This window comes from Carassius carassius, chromosome 16, assembly GCF_963082965.1.
Source record: "Carassius carassius chromosome 16, fCarCar2.1, whole genome shotgun sequence".
Lineage (NCBI taxonomy): Eukaryota > Metazoa > Chordata > Actinopteri > Cypriniformes > Cyprinidae > Carassius > Carassius carassius.
The window spans coordinates 25767260-25789072 of NC_081770.1; the positions used below are offsets into that span (position 1 = coordinate 25767260).

The window sequence follows — 21813 nt, forward strand, 5'->3', positions numbered from 1 at the left end:
TTGACTGTTTGACTGAATCTGGCCAGACAGTACATCCATACACTTCAGAAATCTTCCGGCTGCTTCTGTCCTCTTTCAGATCATCACTAAACACCAGTAGCCCAATGCCACTGGAAGCCAAGCATGCTCATGCCATCACACTGCTCCATCATGTTCACAGATGATGTGATATGCTTTGGATCATGAGCTGTTCTGAACCTTCTCAATATTTTTTCTTCCTGTTACTCTGCTACAGATCTTAATTTCAGCCATCCAAAGAATGCTTTCCAGAAGTGATCTGGCTTTTTTTAAATATGTTTTGAACAAAGTCTAATCAGACCTTGTTTGCAACTTGTGGTGAACCCTCTGTACACTTGACTGTAACCTCTTAGAGAATGTTCTTCTCTTGGCTGGATTTTGTGAACCTTTTCTTTTTTTTTTTTACCATAGAGAGGATTCTCCGGTCATTCACCACTGTTGTCCTCTGTGGACGTCCAGGACTTTTTTTTCCAGAGGATACTGGAACATTGATTAGGAAATGATTTTCTTGTCAGCCCAATATCAGTCAGATTAAACCACAGATATCCCTCCATGGCCACTATTGCCACCATCAAACTGTGCCAATAGTGGCAGTTGTTTGTTTGGCAGCTCAGAGAGCTAAATCTGTGGTATTGTGCAGCTTGGCCAACTTGGTCAGGGAAAAGGCCCTTGCCATCATCTAGATCATTTAGCAGGTCACCCTGTTAGGCTTCTAACACAACGAGTGTGAAATGCTCCACCAGCTTGACCGTTTAAATATGATGTGGTACACAGCAGTTTTGATATTGTTTCTCTCACTGAAAGATAGCCTGCAAGATAAAATGAGCCAAAATACCTGCGTATATGAAATGATTTTTATTTATTTATTTAACTGAGGAAACAGCTCTGACTCAGACTGAAGGACAAATGTGATATGTGCATGCATGGATGCATTGAATGAAGGGGTATTATGAAAGTTTTTATGGTTTCTCATTGTTTATGTAAAAAGGTGAGTTGATGAAGAAAAGTTTATTCACTTCATATGCTTGAGACATGTAAAACATCCACATTTCACATCAAATTGGGTGCTTTAACAATATATTAGTTTATACGCTGCATCATTGCATGATTTTGTAAACAAACCGGTGAATCAGATATTTGAACCAAGAAAGGACATGACATGTGCCCAAGTATGGTGTCCCATACTTGGAATTTGTGCTCTGCATTTAACCCACCCAAGTGCACACACACACACACACACACACAGCAATAGGTAATGAACTAACACGCGCACACACTGTGAACACAAACAGAGGGCAGTGGGCAGCCATTGGGGGATTTATTGCTCAAGGGTCTCACCACAGTCGTGGTATCGAGGGAGGAAGAGAGCGCAGTACATTCACTCCCCCTACATACAATACTTGACCTGAGACTTGAACCCAAAACCTCCAGGTTATAAGTCCAACCCTCTATCCATCAGTCCACGACTGCCCCTCTGAAATAATGTTAAGTTTCTTGCACAAATGGATCATTTCACTTCTTAAAGCCTCAATATGTCATCTGGAGCCATGGTTATTCGTTTTGTGTCCCTTGATTTGATGGAAACACAAGTATACAACAAAATAAAATGCACCCTTTATACCAACTGCTTATGACCAAGACATGTCCATGTTACAAAGAGCCAGCTGTCTCTCGCTTTTATTTAAGCTTTTAAAAAAGCTTTAATTGGTTGTAAAGGCTGTTTTCCCCTTTCACACAAAGTCTGTTTTTAATTATTTATAATCATTAAAAAATGAACACATATTTGGCAATGAGAATATAAAATAAAAAGATACATAGTCATATTTAATGGTAAAATGTTAATACATCAATAAGTTTTGTCATCAGGGCCATCTTCCGTAGCTGCCACGGCGTTGCTAATTTCTTCTCCCTCTGAATATTCATCTTCATTTCTTGCCTTTTTTGCCTCTTTTGTATAACATTTTGATTTCCTGTACTCTTATATTTGTGTTGCTTGACTTTAAATACTTTAAATACAGTTCTGGTTGGTATTGTAGGATTAATTTCAAACTAGAAGCAGAGATAAAAATGTGCGACCTCTTAGCACCTAGCCATAACCCTTCTTTATTATAGTTATGCTATAGTAATAAATTCAGGAATTGTATTTTCCCGGTTGCTACAATGAAGATTTGGTCCCCAGATTATGGAACAGTTACATTTTTTATGCATTACATGTATTATTGCTGAACCAGGACTTCCAGTTGCAACTATTAGTGTCACTTTTTGGATTGTTCAGTCAACAAGAATGTGGAAAGCTAAATGCAAGATGTAAGAAACTAATAAACACATGCAAGGGTATTTGCACAAACAATACACATTAAAAAAAAAATGTACCGGGATTATACATCTGTTATAGAAAATGTTATAATGAAATATCGTATAATTATTAAACAACTGTTAGTTTTGATCAGTCAGTAGCATACTTCACCATACTTGTTTGTGTTTTCAGCAAAAGGCCTTCAGCAGTTCAAACCTTCAATTAGGTTCACTTGCTTTCCCCAAAATGCTTTGTTTCAGCCCTTCTAGTATGACATTTGTGTAAAATCATTTATTTTATTTCAAGATTAAGCTTAGGTTTGTGTGAAATTACTCTGCCAGATTCCGTTTATTTGGAGAATCACAGCAATAAGTGTGTGTTGTGTACATGGTTTATATTAACACTTGGCAAATGCTAACTGGTCATTGTGTGAGCCTAGTAAACAAACAAAGCAGACATACTTTCCATTTGAGGTTAAGACAACTGTGAGAACTTCATAAACATGAACATGAAGGTGTTGAAAAAACAATGCTGTCATTTCACAGTTAAACCTCCTCTCTAGACAAAGTTGAGAAGTAGTTGGTTGTCAAGTGCCAAACCCCGTGGAACATGTTTCTAGTTTTGGTTTAGCACTTCAGATGAGTTTACTTGAAAATAACACTTCACAGTGTTATTTTATTATGTGTAAAAGTGTGAGTAACCAGCTAAATAACTTTCTCATAGAATATTAAGAATGACATACTCCATAACAGACACAAAGAAATATATTTGTTCATAATGAAGCAACTGTAATGAATATTAATATCACAATGAAGCAACGTCATAATAAAGGTTAACTATAAGGCTAAAGCGTGTTTACGAGGATGCTCAATATACTCAAAAGTTTGCTTCATATACTCAAAATATACCAATACACACAAAACACGGGAAACAGAGAAAGAGAAAGAGAAAAATAAAGTAAAAATAAAAACATAAATAAATGTAATTTCAGACCAAGTTGTTGTGTGTTATCAATATACTGTAATTATTTTCTAATTATAAACTATTTATGTATTGTGAAGCTAACTTAATTTAATGTCGATATAATAGGGTATTAAATGCAGTCACATTAATATAAAACTATAAAATAAGTACATATTTTCTCAAAATATAAATAGAAAAGCCCAGCAGACAAACACTTTGTACGTACTTTTGTTTGAAATACAACATCAAAAAATAAAAAAAAGCTCTGAGTGCCGAGTTCGAGAAAAGTAGGTTGACAAACCACAACATTTCGCACTAACAGACGTAACCACCTTATGAGCATTTAACTGATATTTTATACATGTATTAGTTAAACTATTCGGACTAAATAAACAGTCCTTTGTATCTTATAAAAATGAGTCTCTTCTCAGTCCAACAGCACTGAAAACACAACCAACAGGCTTCACAAAAATAATAAATATTGTGCACTCTCCGTCCCCTCTCATACATTTATTAGAATCTACAACCTCTTACAAAAAACTGATATGGCTTACAACAGCTATCTGAAGCAGGGGTTTTCAAGGTTTTTGATGCCACTGACTCACAAACATAATGACTCTATTACAAGACTTAATACACTTAAAGTCTGGTACATATTTTTATATATAACACATTCAAACAAGTGTAGAGTGAAAGAAAAAGTGTCTATTGAATATTTTCCAGGTAATATTTTCTACTAATTATTTGAGTACTCTTCAGATATATACATAAAAAGAAATACAAAATTGTGATTATCAATTCAGTAAAATAAATGTGACCTCATGACTTCCAACCAGTCTTTGGAAAGCAGGTTGAAATATTAATAATATTTAATCTAGTCGAGTTTAAAATATAAGAAATGTTTGCGTTGAACATCTTGAAAATATGAACCAAAGAAAGTATAAAATCAATCATACTCATATATTCATGACTTCGGCAGGTTTAGAGCAGCGTACGTGCTGTTGATTTGGCTGGATGGAATATTTCTACGCAGCTTGGAAAAGTCCACCGTGGCATACTGAAAGAGCAAAATGAAGTGTTATAGAATGCAATTGTGCATACCAGCAAGAATCCTCAATGATTATCGAGACAGAAATTAATTTTATTTATGATGGTTTCACATATTCTTACTTGTAACTGGTCCCGATGTGGCTCTGTAACTTGCGTCTGTTGTAGATAAGAGTTGAGTTGTTCTGATTGTTTTGCAGACCTTCTGTTTCCAACAACCAAAACCTTTACCAGTCCTAAAAATGGTGTTTCATATTCAAAATTTATATCTTATGTCACATAAATAAGGCAATAATAATGAAACAGTCAAAAGTCTAAATGAAGAATATTTACATATTTTATAAACTTCAGCTGACAATGGCTTAAATAGAGCAAAATATCTCACCGACCACTACAGTAACCAGAAGCCCATTCATCAGTCCAGATATGATGATAATAGTCTTCCATTGTGTCTGATTCTGCTCGATATACTCAGTCACTGTATGATTGTGACACTCAGGTCCAACGGTTGGTTGAGTTGGTTCTGTAATAAAAGTGTCCACAGTCTGTTACTGTAAAAAAATGCTATTGAGGCTACATATTTGTATCACTGATAGTTTATACTGGAAACAATTTAGGTTTATACTTCAATAAGCTAATACTTAAGGTTTTTTGATTGAGTAATTTTTGCAGTGATTAACATATTTCTGGCATGTTGTAGGCTATGTTTGGCCAAAATTTGTTTATTTCTAACTGATGCATTATGTAGCATTTCCATATTCCAGGATGACAATACCAAGATTATTTGGACCAAATTTGTGAAATACTGGTTCAGTGAACATGATTAATCTTTATCATGTATCCATTGTTCATCACTGAGTCCTGAGCTTAACCCCGTTGAAAGTCTTCAGGATGTGCTGGAGTTGACTTTAGAGAGTCGTTCAACTCTTTGTCAATACAAGATCTCTGCGAAAAGGTAATGCAACTCTTGATGGAATTAAATGCTGTGATGTCGCATATTATTGTCGAAACAATGCCACAACAAAAGCACAATGTTATGACAGCTAAAGACAAACCATGCTTTGGACAGGCTGTGTATACCTGGAATATGTACGTGTGTTATCTGTTATGGTTGTTTAGTAAATGAAAAGCTATGCATTAGTTAGAATGAAAATTATTGTCGCCAATATACAACATGCCAAGAAACACATGAATCGCTGCAACAATAGGGCTAATCTAATTTTTTTAAATCTCAAGAATTTGCTTATTTCAATCCAGAATTATTTTTATTTATTTATTTATTTTGGCCAGGCAGTGTATTGTAATTTCTGAATATCAAATTATTTAAAATTGTAGGTAGTAATTATAAGCAGTGATAATCAATATATTTTTAATCGCTGAAGGAATAAATAACCTTACCATTGAAGTATATTCTGGTGCTGTTGCTGAGTTTTGGAGGTATGCCTGTGTTCATACAGTAATAAACTCCTAATTCATCAGCAGTCACATTATTTATAACCAGACGATGTTTAAACTGCACTGAATATTTCTTTTGGAATATTACATTATGGTAAAAAGCTGATGTTGAGAATGACTGTAGAATGACTGTTGGAGGATCTGCTGTTTTCAGTAAAATCCAATAAACCTCAGTTTCATTAAGATCACAGTTTATGATCACATTTGATCCCGGATCAGTCAGTAGATCTGACACTGCACACTGACAACAGATTAATACATCTGTAAGATATAAATAAATAAATTAATTAATTAATAAAAAACAATAAACCCCCTGTGATGCATAACATAAAATTATTAATAATTTTAATTTGTTTACAAAGCATGTACATATATTATTATTATGCAATAAACTCACAGAGCTGAAGCTGAAAGATCATCATGTTGCTGCAGTGAATAAAATGTTTCAAAATGAATCCGCTTCTCACCACACATCACTGAAGAACCTACTGCAGCTCTGAAGCAAAGACAGGAAGAAACAAGTTTCCACATCAAACAGAGGAAGTCAAAGTCAAATTTGCTCTGACCACTTAATCCCCCCTGACCATTATCACTTCGTTAAGTTAAGCATCTTTTGATATTTGATTGTCAAATTCTAAAAACTACCGTTTAACCTCCACACCATCTAGTCCCCTATGCACATCATAAAAGCAATTTCACAATTGGACAAATTGCCAATGCTATGGGAAATGCTAGTAATGATTGTTAAATAGCTGACCTGTAAATACGCAAAAGTGTTAAATGTACAGTAAAAAAAACAACAACAAAAAAACCAAACAAAAAAATACTATAGGATCCACTATAATCAGTGATGCTGTCTACATTGGATGCGTCGCGACACAATAAATCCCAACATCAAACTAATGCCTCGTTCAATTTAGGATGTACTGACATAGAGTTCAAATGATTTGGAAAGGTAACTTTTTCTTGTCTAGTGTCCTGTCACATGGGATGGTCTTGTTCTCTGTTTGCTGAAGATCCTGACCATCATGTGGTGTGTTGTGTGTGTTTGGAGGTTGCTGTCTGGATCCTGACACTGTGGATGGTCATTCTCCAAGTTTCATCATTTGCTGTGACCAAATGGTGGTCACAAATTCTTTGTCCCTGTTTCATTTTCTCTTGTGTTGTGTTTTGTTTTGAGTGTATAACTTTTGGTCTTGTTCATTGTGAGCACATAGTTTTGGGGTTTGTTTCCTCTATGCGGTCTTATCTAGTCTTAAATCCAGTACACAATGTGAGATTTTGGCTATTTTGAAAGACAATTTTTTGAAAATCCTAAAAGATTTCTATAATCCTAGGCTATAATATATCATCTTTAATCTGTGGTTTGACATGTTCACCGACAGCCAAAAATTATGCCAGTGTCAGAAGATTAGGCACACTGTCCTGGAGTGTGACTTTTACTAATAGAAAAGACTATAAATAGAAAAAGTAAGGTTTTCTTAAATAGAAAAGGTAAGGTTGTCTAGCTGGCATTCAAGATCAATGCTTGTGGCACTGAATGGGTACACCTGTAGTCGGACTTAAAGGCCAAGAATGCTTGAGCAGCAGGGCTCTTGCAGCCTTTGACAAGAGTTCAATATTCCCACACGGACGTGTAAGCAACGCCGTTAGTTGGAGGGAAACATCCACTCGATCGGGACAGCTCTTGCGGCATCTGACGGGATTTAAATACTCATGGCATCAGACGGGTAACTGCGCCGGTAGTTTGTCGGAAAAGGCAAGGTTTGCTCAACCGGGAGGCAATCTGACGGGAATTCAATAGTCACTGTATCGGATGGTTGAGCCTTGCCGGTAGTTGAAGAATTTATTTATTTACTATTATTATTTTTTTATTCATTATTTATGTGTTTTTGTTTAGCAAATCCAAGCTGCTTCTGTTAATGTCAGATCGGCTTGCATTCAAAGTTAAGTGTACAATGAAATAGAATTCCCTGTCCTGTCAGTGTACCTCGAATAAGTGCTATGAATCTGGATGAATGGGCATAGCTTAAAGCAGAGGTGATGTCATCCTTTCCCAGCCAAGAGCTTAAGAATTATTTTTATTATTGTTATTTTATTTTATTTATTTCCTCTCTCTCCATATTGATTGCATGGTCATTGTTCTATGGTTGGGAGAGAGAATTCATTAAGAGCCATCGAGGTGATTTTGCTTTTAAACGGCAAATTATATGAAGCTGACGGACTAAGAGTTTCTTATCCCGGAATTTTCAGATTAACCACTCCAGTGGGCTAGTGTGAAACCGAGAAGGCGGGGCTTCAAAAGGGTTGTTAGCGATGCATTACGTTAAGTTTGTTCCATGGAACAGTATAATTAATTGTTTTTCAAGAGTAGTGTCGAGCGGGTTTTTTTTTTTAAAGGCTCCTGCGGGAGCGAGCAATGCTACGGCAGTAGGGAAGGACGGAAAGGGCGCCTGCGGGAGAAACTACTGCTGCGGTGGTAGGGAAAATGCAGAAAAGAGATACGGACACTGCTGCGGTAGTGGAGAAATATAGATAGAGGCTCCTGCTGGAGCAGATGCTGCTACGGCAGTGGAGAAATATAGATAAAGGCTCCTGCGGGAGCAGACGCTGCTGCAGCAGTGGAGAGATATAGATAGAGGCTCCTTAGGGAGCAGACGCTGCTGCAGCAGTGGAGAGATATAGATAGAGGCTCCTTAGGGAGCAGACACTGCTGCGGCAGTGGAGAAATATAGATAGAGGCTCCTGCGGGAGCAGACACTGCTACGGCAGTGAAGAAATATAGATAGAGGCTCCTGCGGCAGCAGGCACTGTTGCGGCAGTGGAGAGATATAGACAGAGGCTCCTGCGGGAGCAGACGCTGCTGTGGCAGTGGAGAGATACAGAAAAGGCTCCTGCGGGAAGGAGAATGCTGCTGCCACAGTGGAGAGATAAAGAAAAGGCTCCTGCGGGAGCGAACGCTGCTGCGGCAGTGGGTAGATACAGAAAAGGCTCCTGCTGGAGCAGACGCTGCTGTGGCAGTGGGGAGATACAGAAAAGGCTCCTGCTGGAGCAGACTCTGCAGTGGCAGTGGGGAGATACAGAAAAGGCTCCTGCAGGGGCGGGCACTGCTGGGATGGCTGGAGTGAGGATTGGCTGTTAAAGATGGATATGGGGATGTTAAAGAGGGTTGGCTATGGTAGATCATTGTTTTGAGTGAACGGGTATGGGCTGGCGTTAGAGGGGTTGGCTTATGAAGGTTCGGTGAGCTTCTTTGATAAGGAATTGGTCTGACCACTAATAGGTCTTAAGGATGGTTAGGGTGTGGCGGAACATAGAAGTAAATGGGAGCATGAGTGGAGGAGGAGAGATAGCTGCTTGAGCCACCTGCAGAGCTTGCTTCAGCTGCTGTAGTTGTTGGCTGCAGGAAACGTAGAAGTGTTAGTAACAATTGATGGGGCAAGCTAAAAATAAAAAAATGCCTGGGTACCCTACTGTGTTGCCAGCAATTGGTTGCCTGGTTTGACAATTCCTCAAGCCTTGTCCGCATTATTACGTTCCTGCTGGAAAGCATGTTTTCCACTCGTTTTGACCTTCTGGCCTTTTTAAACGGTCTCCAGAGCAGATAAATTTGGAATGCTGTTTCCACGTTGTAGTATGGACTGTGGAAACAGAGGCTTTTGAAAATGATGAGGCATGTTTAGTCTTGTAAAACATTGTATCAATAGACATGGTTATGAAATATGTGCTCCAGGGGTGGACAGTGACGTAAACCCACTTGACTGGTGGAAACACAAGAAATAAATTTCCCCAGACTTGGGAAACTAGCAAAAAAGTACCAAAAACGTATAAAAAAAGTATAGACTTTGTTTATAGTAGAATCTTTGTTTACATATACATTTTTTTTTTCGGAGTGCAATATTCGACAAATCTGAAGGGTTTCTAAAGTTAAAGTTGTTACAGCTGTTTACTTTTTGTGCAATATTGGACAGAACTTGAAGTTAATAATTGAATTGAGAATACCATAGGTTGTTTTTTTTGACTATAGAACATTTTACAGAAGGGAGTAATTTGTTTACAAAGGTTTTCTAGTGCTGTTTCCATGTAGATAATTTTATTGTGTCATATTTGCTTGTATTCTGCACAGTTCACCTTACAGCAGAGCAGTCATTTGTGTTGTTTCTACTTGAATGCTTCAGTTTTAAATAATAAATACCCTGTTCAACAATATGTTTCAATTAGTAATTTATCAATATCCTATTGACATTGTAAAATGGAGCTAGTAAAATATATAAAATAAGATATTTACGAATACATTTTTGAATAATGCAAAATATCATCTGATTTCCATTATCGTCAAAATCCCAAAACATATCGAGATATAATTTTTTTGTCAATATCGCACACCCCTATATCAAACTATTTAAGTTTTTGTTCTTTAAAGTAACGACCAAGCTTTCAGCGGAAGAAAGTGATTTGATAGCCTATGTTTGATCAATTTAGCTTTCTTAAATAATCACAACTTGCCTAAAATAAAATATATAGATAATATACAGATATAAAACACTTCAAACACAATGTTAATTTAAATGTTTTACCTGGATAAATGTGTGCTATTAGGCACATATCCAATTGTTTATGCAGAAAGTGGAAGGTAAAGCTAAAGCTAAACTTAACGAATACTTTTCTCACAGACATGATAAAAATATCTATAGAAAGCTTAAAATTACTACTTTAAAACAAAATAATTCAAATCGAAAACAAAAACTCTCATTGTTTCTTTCTAAAGGCGTATCCAGTCAGGAGATGGCGAGTCAGGATCTTCAACTTCATCTTTGCAACACTGCCTCAGAAAATACTATTAAGAAATAATTCAAATATCTCCTTACCATTTCCCACCGACATTGGCTACGTTTACATGCAACCAAATTATCCGTTTGTAACTGGATTGACAGCTCAATCGAATTGAAAAGCCTTCATGTAAACACCTTAATTGATCCGACTGAACCTGATTGGAATGAAATTTCAATTGAACTGAAGGGGGTGGTTTATTCTTTTTCTAATACGATTGAGAGTACATGTAAATAATCGATCGGATTGAACCCGAAACTGAAGGGACTGCTTATGTGCTACAACACAGAACTAGTGTGATGACATATGACGCACGGTAAAAGTAGTTCCCTTTCAGTCGGTCACTCTCTACGTCACGTTGGATGACCAATGAATTGGGATATTGCTTCGATAGACCAATCTACAAACTGGGCAAACATGCCGAGGCGACATTTGCGGATACGTCATGTTCCCATCATGGGAAGAGGACCATCTCAGAGCTGAGGGCCAGGCCTCATTTCCTTGATGGGGCGAGAAGTATTTCTCGGCGGTGGCATGGGTGGTTTTGAGTATCACAGCAGTGGTAAACCCCTCAGGTAACCAAACCTCGAGGGCCCACCACTCCTCTATTGCTCTGATCCAGTTGAGCAGCCAAAGGTATGCCCTGGGCTTTATTCAAAGAGCGTACCATCAGTATCCTTCAGTGCTCCTCCCGAAGAACGGATGTCAATCGCTGCATTGGAGAGAGAGAGAAATGAGGAAGATTCGGCTGCGCTCACGCCCTCCAGGACTGTGGCAATGCCTGAATCGGATCCAGAGTTAACAGCTCTGCTTTCCTGGGCCACCAAAAAGGTAGGGCTTGATTTGAAAAATCCACTGCGTCCCAAGCCTTTAAGGTTATAAGACTGGTTTCTCAGGGTGGCTCGCGCTGGTTTACAGTACAGCGTCTCGATGGATTTCTTCCCGGAAGTACATGAGGAGTTCACCAGGTATTGGATGGCACCTTATACCCCCGGAAACCAGCCTGGTGGTTCCTCCTCCCTCACAACCCTCAACGGCGATGGAGCAAGGGGGTATACAGGGGTCCTCCTGGTGGAGCGGTCAGTTTGCGATGCAGTTGTGTCCTAATACCGCCTTCACCTGGAAGGGTCAACCGTGCCTCCCCTCCACTTTGGCGAGAGCACCATCTACGAAACACGCTTATGCCTTGAAGTGGAACCTGTTCGTCGAGTGGTATTCTTCTTGTCGAGAAAACCACTGGAGATGCCTGATCAGGGTCATGCTTTCCTTTTTGCAGCAAGGGCTGGAATGAAGGCTGTCCCTCTCCACCCTCAAAGTCCAGGTTGCTGCGATTGCTGCGTACCATGACCCCATAGAGTGAAAGTCGGTGGGTAAGCTTGACCTGGTCATCAGGTTCCGTGGGTAAGCTTGACCTGGTCATCAGGTTCCTTAGAGGGGCCAGGAGGTTAAATTCTTCCTGCACCCCCCCCCCCCCCATTCCCTCTTAGGACATGTCTCTAGTGCTTAAAACATTACAGCAGAGCCCATTTGAGCCCTTGCACTCAGTTGAGGTAAAGTTTCTTTCATAGTAAACTCTGCTCCTGTTTGCATTGGCCCCCATCAAGAGGGTAGGGGACCTGCATAATTAATAATTTAATAATTCCTTAAATTTATATAGTGCTTTTCTAGGCACTCAAAGCGCTTTATATTGTCAGGGGGTATCTCCTCATCCACCACCAGTGTGCAGAATCCACCTGGATGATGCGACGGCAGCCATATTGTGCCAGAACGCTCACCACACACTAGTTTACCAGGTGGAGAAGAGACAGAGTGAAGAAGCCAATCAGCAGATATGGGGATTGTTAGGAGGCCATGATGGTCGGAGGCCAATGGGCGAATTTAGCCAGGATGCAGAGGTCACACCTCTACTCTTTTGAAAAGACATCTTGGGATTTTTAATGACCACAGAGAGTCAGGACCTCGGTTTAACGTCTCATCCAAAGGATGGTGCTTGTTGACAGTATAGTGTCCACATCACTACACTGGGGCTCTAGGACCCACACAGACCATAGGGTGAGCACCCCCTACTGGCCTAATTAGCACCTCTTCCAGCAGCAACCTAGTTTTCCCAGGAGGTTTCCCATCCAGGTACTGACCAGGTTTAGCCCTGCTTAGTTTCAGTGGGAAACCGGTCTTGGGCTCCAGGGGGATATGGCTTCCGGCATGCTTTCAATCGATGATTCGTACCTATAGTTTGGGCCGGCTGACTCACAGGTAATCCTGAGGCCCCAACCTGGCTATGTGTCCAAGGTTCCTACTACTACCTTCAGGGATCAGGTGGTGAACCTGCAAGCGCTGCCCCTGGAGGAGGCAGACCCAGTCCTAGATTTGCTCTGTCCATTCCGAGCCCTGAGGTGCTAGACCGGACACAAATATTTAGGTCTTATTGTCTTCTGCCAGTTGGTGTACATCTCAAGACAATCTTTGGAATTCGGTTCTGGTTCATTCTGAGGACATGTCCAAAGTCGGATGTGACAGCATTTGATCTCAATGATTACGCTATGTTTTTTTTTTTTCTGTTGTACAGATCTTCACTGTTGATCTTCGCATATGGGTCATATCCTCCTAAGGCATTCATTGTGGAAGGTGCTAGTCTTGTTCATGTCACCTTTAGTAGCTCACCAACAAACTGAGCCATACAGCAAGACTGGTTTGACAAAGCGTCATTTTTATACTGTATTGCTTAGATTTCCAGACCGTGTTTAGTCTGAAGTGAAGGCTCCTCTAGCTTTTCCAAGCCTCTTTTTTATGACTTTTTGTCTATTGCACTTAAAACTACAACTTCAATTTCAATGATAAAGCAGCTCTCCATTGTGTTATTTACTGAACAGAAGAAATAAACATATGATTTCCACATCAAAGATGGAGGCCCAGAGCTACAGTTACCTATTATGTAATCGGCATGGGGTGGAGGTGGGGTGTAGTCCCTCAGATATTTTATTTTAGTAAAGATAAATATGATTCTTTAGGTCCTGAAAGGCCAGTGCTCGAATTGAGGGGGGGCTGGGGGGATCCGGGACCCCCCATAAGGTATTAGGGACCCCCCATAAGAAGTAAAAAATAGAATTACGGGGGTCCCTCGGATATTTGTATTTTAGTAAAAATAATAATGACAAATCAAAATAAATGCATGCAAAGGATACAGTAAATATCGTGAGTTGATTATTTACAATAATTTATTTTAAGTGTGTTTATAGGCTAGTTGTCATGTCTCTTTAAAATGTAAACGTCCCGCCTAAAGAGCGCTGTGCGCGCGCATGACATCGTCGACAGGACTGTTTGTTTGGCGCCGCTCTGGTGAAGCTAATTTTAGCTTTTAAAATATGGAGAAAAATAAACCTCCACTCGCAGTCGGGAAGAGAAAGCTTCTTACTGACTTTTTTGAGGGGTAATTGTCTCTCGCTATATATCTTTCTACTTTATATCTAACAGTTATCCACTCCATGTCGGGGCTTTTATATTCCTAGCATATATTGGAAACATTTAGGCTCAGTTACTATTTTTTTCATAATTAACAGTCCCGGTTCTACAGGAGTGCTAGTGCTAGAGATCTCGATGAAGATGGATAACAGATTTTTAGTAATTATAAAGGGAGCGCTCGTTGTGTGCTTGCTATGCTTTCTAATATCCATTCAGAATTTGTATTTATTTGTATATGACTTGTTTTTCATGCTGCTAGGACCAAAGGCTGTATAAACACGGCAAAGTTTTGGGAATTACATACGCATTTATGCGGGATTCACTCTTGAAATAGCAATGATTTATTTTGATTGCCATAGTATTGTTTGCTTATGAATAAAGCAGCCTTTTTCACTGAAATGGTTGAATAGTCTGCTGACTCACTCACTTATGACAGTGCTTTATCGCCACCTACTGGACGTAACTATTTAAAAATCGTATGTGCTGAAATAGTTGAAAAATCCCAACCAACACACAGGCTGACAGCATGTTTTGCCACAATTTATAATAAACAAGTTTCATGCATTTAATCAAGTCTTTTGGACAAACATTGTCACATCAATCATCCAGTTGTTTTTAGGGTAAATACTACATTGGTAAATAAAGCTAGAATCATTCTGTTGGATGTACACTATTCAAAAGTTCAAGAGTCTCTTCTGTTCACTAAGCCTGCATTGATTTGATCCAAAATACAGTAAAAACAGTAATATTATGAAATATTATTACAATGTAAAATAATAATACAATAAAATATAATTTATTTCTGTGATCAAAGCTGAATTTTCACCATCGTTACTCCAAGTGTTCATCACATGATCCTTCAGAAATCCTTCTAATATGATGATTTGATGCTCAACAAACATTTATGATTAATATCAATGTTGAAAACCGTTATTTACAGTATTTTAAAAAAAAATTAGTTTGATGAATAGAAAGTTTATCTGAAATTTAAACTTTTGTAGCATTATACACTACCATTCAAAAGCTTGTGGTTAGAATTTATAAAAAAATGTTGGGAAAGAAATTAATACTTTTATTCAGTACGGTTGCATTTAATTGATCAAAAGTGACAGTAAAGACATGTATAATGTAACAGAAGATTCTGTTTCAAATAAATGCTGTTCTTTTGAACTTTCTATTCATCAAAAAATCCTGAAAAATAAAATGTATGACGGTTTTGGCTTGCTCAGTTGGGAATATTTTGGGGATATTTAATTTTATTCTATCAATCAATAAATTCCACTAGAAACAAACCTTGTTGTATTATTTTATTTTAATTTAATACTGTGAAGCTGCTTTGATACAATCTGTATTGTGAAAAGCGCTATACAAATATACTTGATTTGATTTCCACACAAATATGAACTGTTTCCAACATTAATAATCATAACTGTTTGTTGATCATCAAATCCTCATATTAGAGTGATTTCTGAAGGATCATGTGACACTGAAGACTGGAGTAATGATGCTGAAAATTCAGCTTTGATCACAAGATATAAATTACACTTTACTATATATTCACATAGAAAACAGTCACAATATTTCACAATATTACTTTTTATCAAATAAATGCAGCTTTGAGCAGAAGAGACTTCTTTTTAAAACATTTTAAAAATCTTATCGATCTCAACTTCTGAACGGTAGTGTATATTTCATTTCATTATGTGTATTTATTTAAAAAAAATATTGAAACCAAAACATGGCATTAGTGTGCAGGTAAAGAGGACCTCCACTAAGGCAAGCACAGTCCATTCCAGTTCAGCAGAGGCCAGTGGCAGGAGCTCAGCACAGGTTAGCTGCGACAAGATCTCAGAAGAGGGCAAATGCAGTGATAACAGCAGCTCAGCACAGATCAACGAAAGCGAAGAGCAGGTCAGCAACAGCTCAGAACAGCTAACTCCCACCAACAGCTCTGAACGGCTCAACAAAAACAAAAACTCAGAGCAATTCAGCAGCTTCTCCAAGGAAGTTGATACCTGGAGAAATCAGTTAGAAATATGGAGGAAACAATACTCCCCATGGCTGTACATAAATGAAAACAAAATTGGATGTATTGCATGTAGAGATGTTAAACGAATGTGTTCAAACAAAAAAGGTGTTCAAGTGGCAGAAGAGTGGGCTTTAGGGAGGGTCCAAGCAATGAATGTACGTGCCATGAGGAAAAAAATATACAAACACCGGGACAGTCAGGCTCATCAGAGGGCTCTAGAAATTGAAGCCCAGAAAGAAAAAGAGATCCTCCCCACACTAACAGAGAAGCTTAACGATGAGCTTGTCAGAGAAACAGCCAACAGTATAAGAACAGCCTACTTTGTGGCAAAAGAGAGATTAGCATTCAGTAAAATGAGCAGACTGATAATGCTACAAGAGGTCAGTGGAGGAAAAATGGGCCCTTCACACCGATCGGATCATACGTGTATTGCTATGATTGAACACATTGCCACTAAAATGAAAAAGTCAATGATATCCGCATTGAAGTCCAATGATTCTTTTGTGAGTTTGACAGTTGATGAAAGCAGTAACTTTGGCAAAAGCTATTTAATAATTTACTTGAGAGCAGATGTGACAGGCAGAGATGACATTGAAAACATTTTCCTTGATCTTGTAGAGCTAGATAAGGGAACAACAGCCGAAGCATTGTATCAAGCTCTTAAGAATACCCTTTTGACAGCAGGCTTGGATGATGAATATTTAAAATCACACCTGATCAGCATTGCCACAGATGGAGCATAAGTCATGACAGGAAGAGAGAGTTGACTGATTGCAAAGTTGAGAAAAGACTTCCCTTCATTGAAGAGCATTCATTGTCTTGCACACAAGCTAGAGTTGGCAGTGCATGATGCATGCAAGTCTGTAACTGGATGTAACCACTTTGAAATCTTTATTTCAAAGTTGTATACGTTTTACCACCAATCTCCAAAAAAATGCCAGACTGCTCTATGATGCTGCCACTCATGTTAACATCTCACTGCTGAGGATTGGGCAGATTTTCTCCATTCGCTGGGTTGCCAGCAGTTTCAGCACTGTCAGAGCTGTTTGGCGGGACTTTCCTGCACTTGCCACACAAATGCAGAAAGCTTCTATGGATGTTTCCCGCACTGATTTGGATCGACGAAAATGCAGTGGACTATTGAGGAAACTCGGCAGCACAGGTTTTGTTAAAGACCTTGCACTGATGAAAGATGTGCTGCGCGAGTTACAAAGCCTCTCTCTGAAACTGCAGAATCGAAACACATCTCTCACTGATGCCAGTCGGTGGACTCTTTTGACTATGGAGGTCCTGGAGGCCATGAAAACAACACCAGGAAAGTCACTTGCAAAGGCAGAAGGGAGGATAACAGCATGCATGTTCAAAGGCATCACACTAGAAGCCTCCAAAGAGAACATCAACAAGGGGCAGTTCCTACAGGCTGTCATTGATAATCTCTCTGTACGTCTCCCTGAATCAAAGCTTACTGAGCTTTTGACTCCACTCGAATCATCCTGTTGGCCCAAAGATCGTAATTCTCTTGTCCTGTATGGTGAAAAGGAAATTCATGACCTTGCTAAGCATCTAGGAGTAACCACCAGAGCTGCTGTTGAAGAGTATAGGTTGTGGAAACTTAAAGGCGACAGTCCTGGGAAGACGATCAAGAGGCTGATAACAGCTAGCAAAACCTACCTGGCCACCTCAGCTGAATGTGAACGTGGATTTTCAGCCATGAGTGATACCGCTAACAAGAAGAGAAATTCCCTGAGGGCCAAAAGCCTTTCTTCTGTCCTGTTTCTGGACGTCAATGGCCCTCCAGTGGAGCAGTTTGACCCAAAATCATTTGTGCTCTCTTGGTTGAAAGACGGCCATCGGCTGTCAACTGCAACCAAGACAGGAAGGCAAGCACAGACAAAACCAGACAGACCACTGTGGTCTGTCCTAGGTGGAAAAGTCATAGATTAACATTTATTCTTTCACCGACATTGCCTGTCACATGTGAACTCAGGACTTTGCTCTGACATCTACCTTGTTTGCTTGCTTGCGCTTCCCAGAGCATTAAAGAGCCACTCCTGATGCTTGTTAGTAAAGCATTTGGTGTACTGGTAAAAAATACTGCAGTGGCAATCAGTCTTTGTCTGGCTTGAATGTTGTAAATACTTACTCTCTGTGCACTCATGTACAGTAAGGACTCTTCGTCTTGTGTTTTCCTGGATGTTATTTGTGTCTCAGATGACTTCACCCAGATAGCAACATTGTTTCAGCTCAGATCCGGCCCAGATCTGGCAAATAGGAGCGGTCCACCCAAGTGTCAGATGTGGGCCAGATCTGGGCTGAAACAATGTTGCAATCTGAGCAGATACGTTTTCTACATTTCTATGTAACACATTATATATACAGTTATGTTCAGTTCTCCATTTCAGTTGTGGGAAAAGAGACTGAGTTTATATATGTATATATATATATATATATATATACATATATATATATATTTGTTTGAGAGGTCATTTCTCATTTGAGATTTTCGTTATCCCTGTTTCTGAAGAAATTTGTCTTTGAAGAAAGTTTATGTCTTACCCACTGGTTCCTGAAATTATTTTGATGTCTGTTATGGATGAATAACAGTTGACTTTTGAGAATCTCCTGGACATCCCTATGTTAAACTTATAAACTATTCCAAAGACTGTATCCTGTTTGCCCAGTTGCCCTGCACTCTTTGAGTAAAACTCCCGCACTCTTTGAGTAAAACTCCCGCACCTGGGTTCATACTACATCATTACAGCCTGATAGTATTTTTCCATTCTTTTGCTACTGTTTAAGTAATAAAAAAGTTGTGAAGATAGATATCCTTTTGAAGTTACTGACTGCTCTCTTTTCACTGCTTTCGGAGACATTATGAAATAATTATCCCTGTGCCACTGTTGAATCTGACAGTGATACCATCCAGTGAGACTGGAAGCCATCTGATTATTTTCTACTGTTTTTGAGACATTTCAATGTATTTTGAAGTCACTTGCTTTTACGGGTGTTCAAGTGCCTTATATGTAGTGCCCTGGTATATTTGCCATAGCTGCCCTTTTGAGTCTGCTGCTTTGTCACCCTCTAAATCCATAATACTCAAGTAAGTAATTTAAAAGAAGATCTTTTATATATATATATATATATATATATATATATATATGTGAATTCAAGCGTTTTTAATAAATAGTATATATTTATGCATATTATGATCAAATATATTGTATATTTTGTTTAAGTGTATATTGCGACCCCCAACCCCCCGCTCAAAAAAACTTGGAGACCCCCCATAAGACTTGACTCAATTCGAGCACTGGCGTGAGGTCGGAGCCTATCAGGAAAACCATATATATATATATATATATATATATATATATTAGGGTGTAAGAATATCGATACACGTGAGTTTCGCGATTTTTTTGGCGAACTGTATCGATTCTCAAAAACGGAATATCGATATTTAAAAAAAAAAAAAAAGATTCATGGCAGTTTTTTCATTTTGAGTTTACATCCCGACCGCTGGATGGCAGTCTTCATCTCTGAACGACACTGAAAGTAACAGGAAATACTAGAATAAGAGCATTTCACTAGTCATGGAGGATGAAAGAATTGTCCCTGTTCCTGGTTCTTTGTACAAAGCTGTGGTGTTCAGTCATTTGGGCTTTTGTGGTAACGTCCACCGCGGGACCGTGGCAAGGACGCCGTGCCGTTCCTGCTGCTTTCTCTTTCTCTTTCGGGATGGTTTTGTAAAGTTGGGGCGGTGCTCGCGTTTCGGCGATTCAACGCAGAACATTTTAAATACAAAATGAAAAACCTGTGAAATCCAAGTGGAAAAGCTCGACATCTGTATCTATTTTCTTGTTTTCTTTAGGAATCCTGTAAGCACATTTTATTGATATTAAGCAGATGTTAATTTTTGTTCAGATCAAAATGCTATGACCTTTAAAAGCAGGTTTTAATATATATATATATATATATATATATATATATATATATATATATATATATATATATAACACATACATTTAATAATAATAATTAATAAATATATATGTATAATATATATATATATATTATATGTATATATTATACATATATATATATATATATAAATATTTTTATTAATTATTATTAAATGTATGTGCTATATATATATATATATATATATATAATTAAATGTATGTGCTATATATATATATATATATATATATATATATATATATTATTAAATGTATGTGCTATATATATATATATATATATATAATACATATACAATACTTTTTTGTAAAATACATTTTATAAAGGATCCTGCACGCACTTTAATTCCCAACACCATCACCATTTACTCGTACTGCATAAAAATTGGTTAGATAACGTTGACTGTTTCAGGGACTGATTATTGCAAATGCAGATCCCACTGTTTTCTGGTTAAATAATTTGTATTTATTGCTAAGGTTTGCATATGGTGGTGTGTTCTTACAACATACAGAACTACCAAATTTTGCTGTAAGTTTGATTGCATCATATAATTGTCGTTAATAGTGTTCATCATCTGTTTGTGTCTTCAATTGATTCTTCCGTACATTTATGTCATATGCACATAAACTGACAAGTGACAATAATCACTGATAAGCGACTACTAAATATTGTAGAAACTTAAGTTTCTGCAAAGTTGCTTTCCAACAATTTGTATTGTAAAAAATGGCTATACAAGTGAATTTTAATTGAATTTTTGTTCTTAATGACCGCTTTCCTAAAAATATATCCTATTCCTAAAATAAGAAATATATCACCTTGCCTACAGTATTTTAAGTATCGCAATTTATCGCAACATATTGTATCACAACCCCTGTAACGTGATACATATCGTATCACCAGATTCTATATACTGTATATATATGTAATATGCACACAACTAAGTCCCTGTACTTCCTCACAAATATGTTCTCATTAATTGTAAATAAAAATAATAGGTTAAAAATAAAACATACCATACATTTCTGCTGACCTACTCTCCCGCTTTTATTTATTGTACAATCATTGACTCTCCTACCTTCATATTACAAAAGAATATCACACTCTGAGTCGCTTACAGCATGAAAACATGTATTTATTTGTAGAACAAGTTTTCTGCTGCATATGTTGGTGCTGTTTGGAAATAAAATTTGAAAGGCAAATGCATGGATAACCCAGACGGTATCCATTTGGTTTACTGTTCCCCTTTCTGTCCCTTTCGGTTCCTGCAGCTCATTGTGTAAGTGGAAGATCCTCGTTCCTTTCCCGCTCATATGCAGTGACGATAAACTGAAGTTATGAAAATGTTTTGCGACACAGTGACAGCAAGATCATATAAAATATCATTGAGAGAAAGGTTTCACTTGTGGATCGGGATTCAGAATAGAATTTTATTTTATTTTTTTCAGAGGAGTTACAAAAGGAAGCTTACCTCTCATACTCATGTAAGTCCATGAGTTTTACTCATTATTTGATTCAATGCTGCTCTTTTCAACAGAATGAGATTGAACATAACATCGAACTTTTATTTTATTATGTATTATGTAGAAATATCAGGAATCATATTACAAATGCCAATACTTTTTTTTCCCCAGAGACTCTTAATTTATTTACACTACTAAACCAAATGAAACAAATGTTTAATTCGTCGTTTAGGGTAGCACTTGAGTATTTGAATAATTATATATATATATATAAACAATAT

At 37.9% G+C, this 21813-nt stretch overlaps 1 long non-coding RNA gene across 2 annotated transcripts in view; it reads left to right on the plus strand.

Annotated features, from left to right (window-relative positions):
* Positions 1–21813, plus strand: part of LOC132160023 (uncharacterized) — a 72736-nt gene that overhangs the window by 40081 nt on the left and 10842 nt on the right. Inside the window, exons 2-3 of one of the 2 annotated variants that reach the window (XR_009437933.1) lie at positions 20549–20600; positions 21341–21553. This is a non-coding gene — a long non-coding RNA (uncharacterized LOC132160023). The remainder of the gene's footprint in view (positions 1–20548; positions 20601–21340; positions 21554–21813) is intronic. The other variant, XR_009437932.1, reaches the window with a different exon arrangement.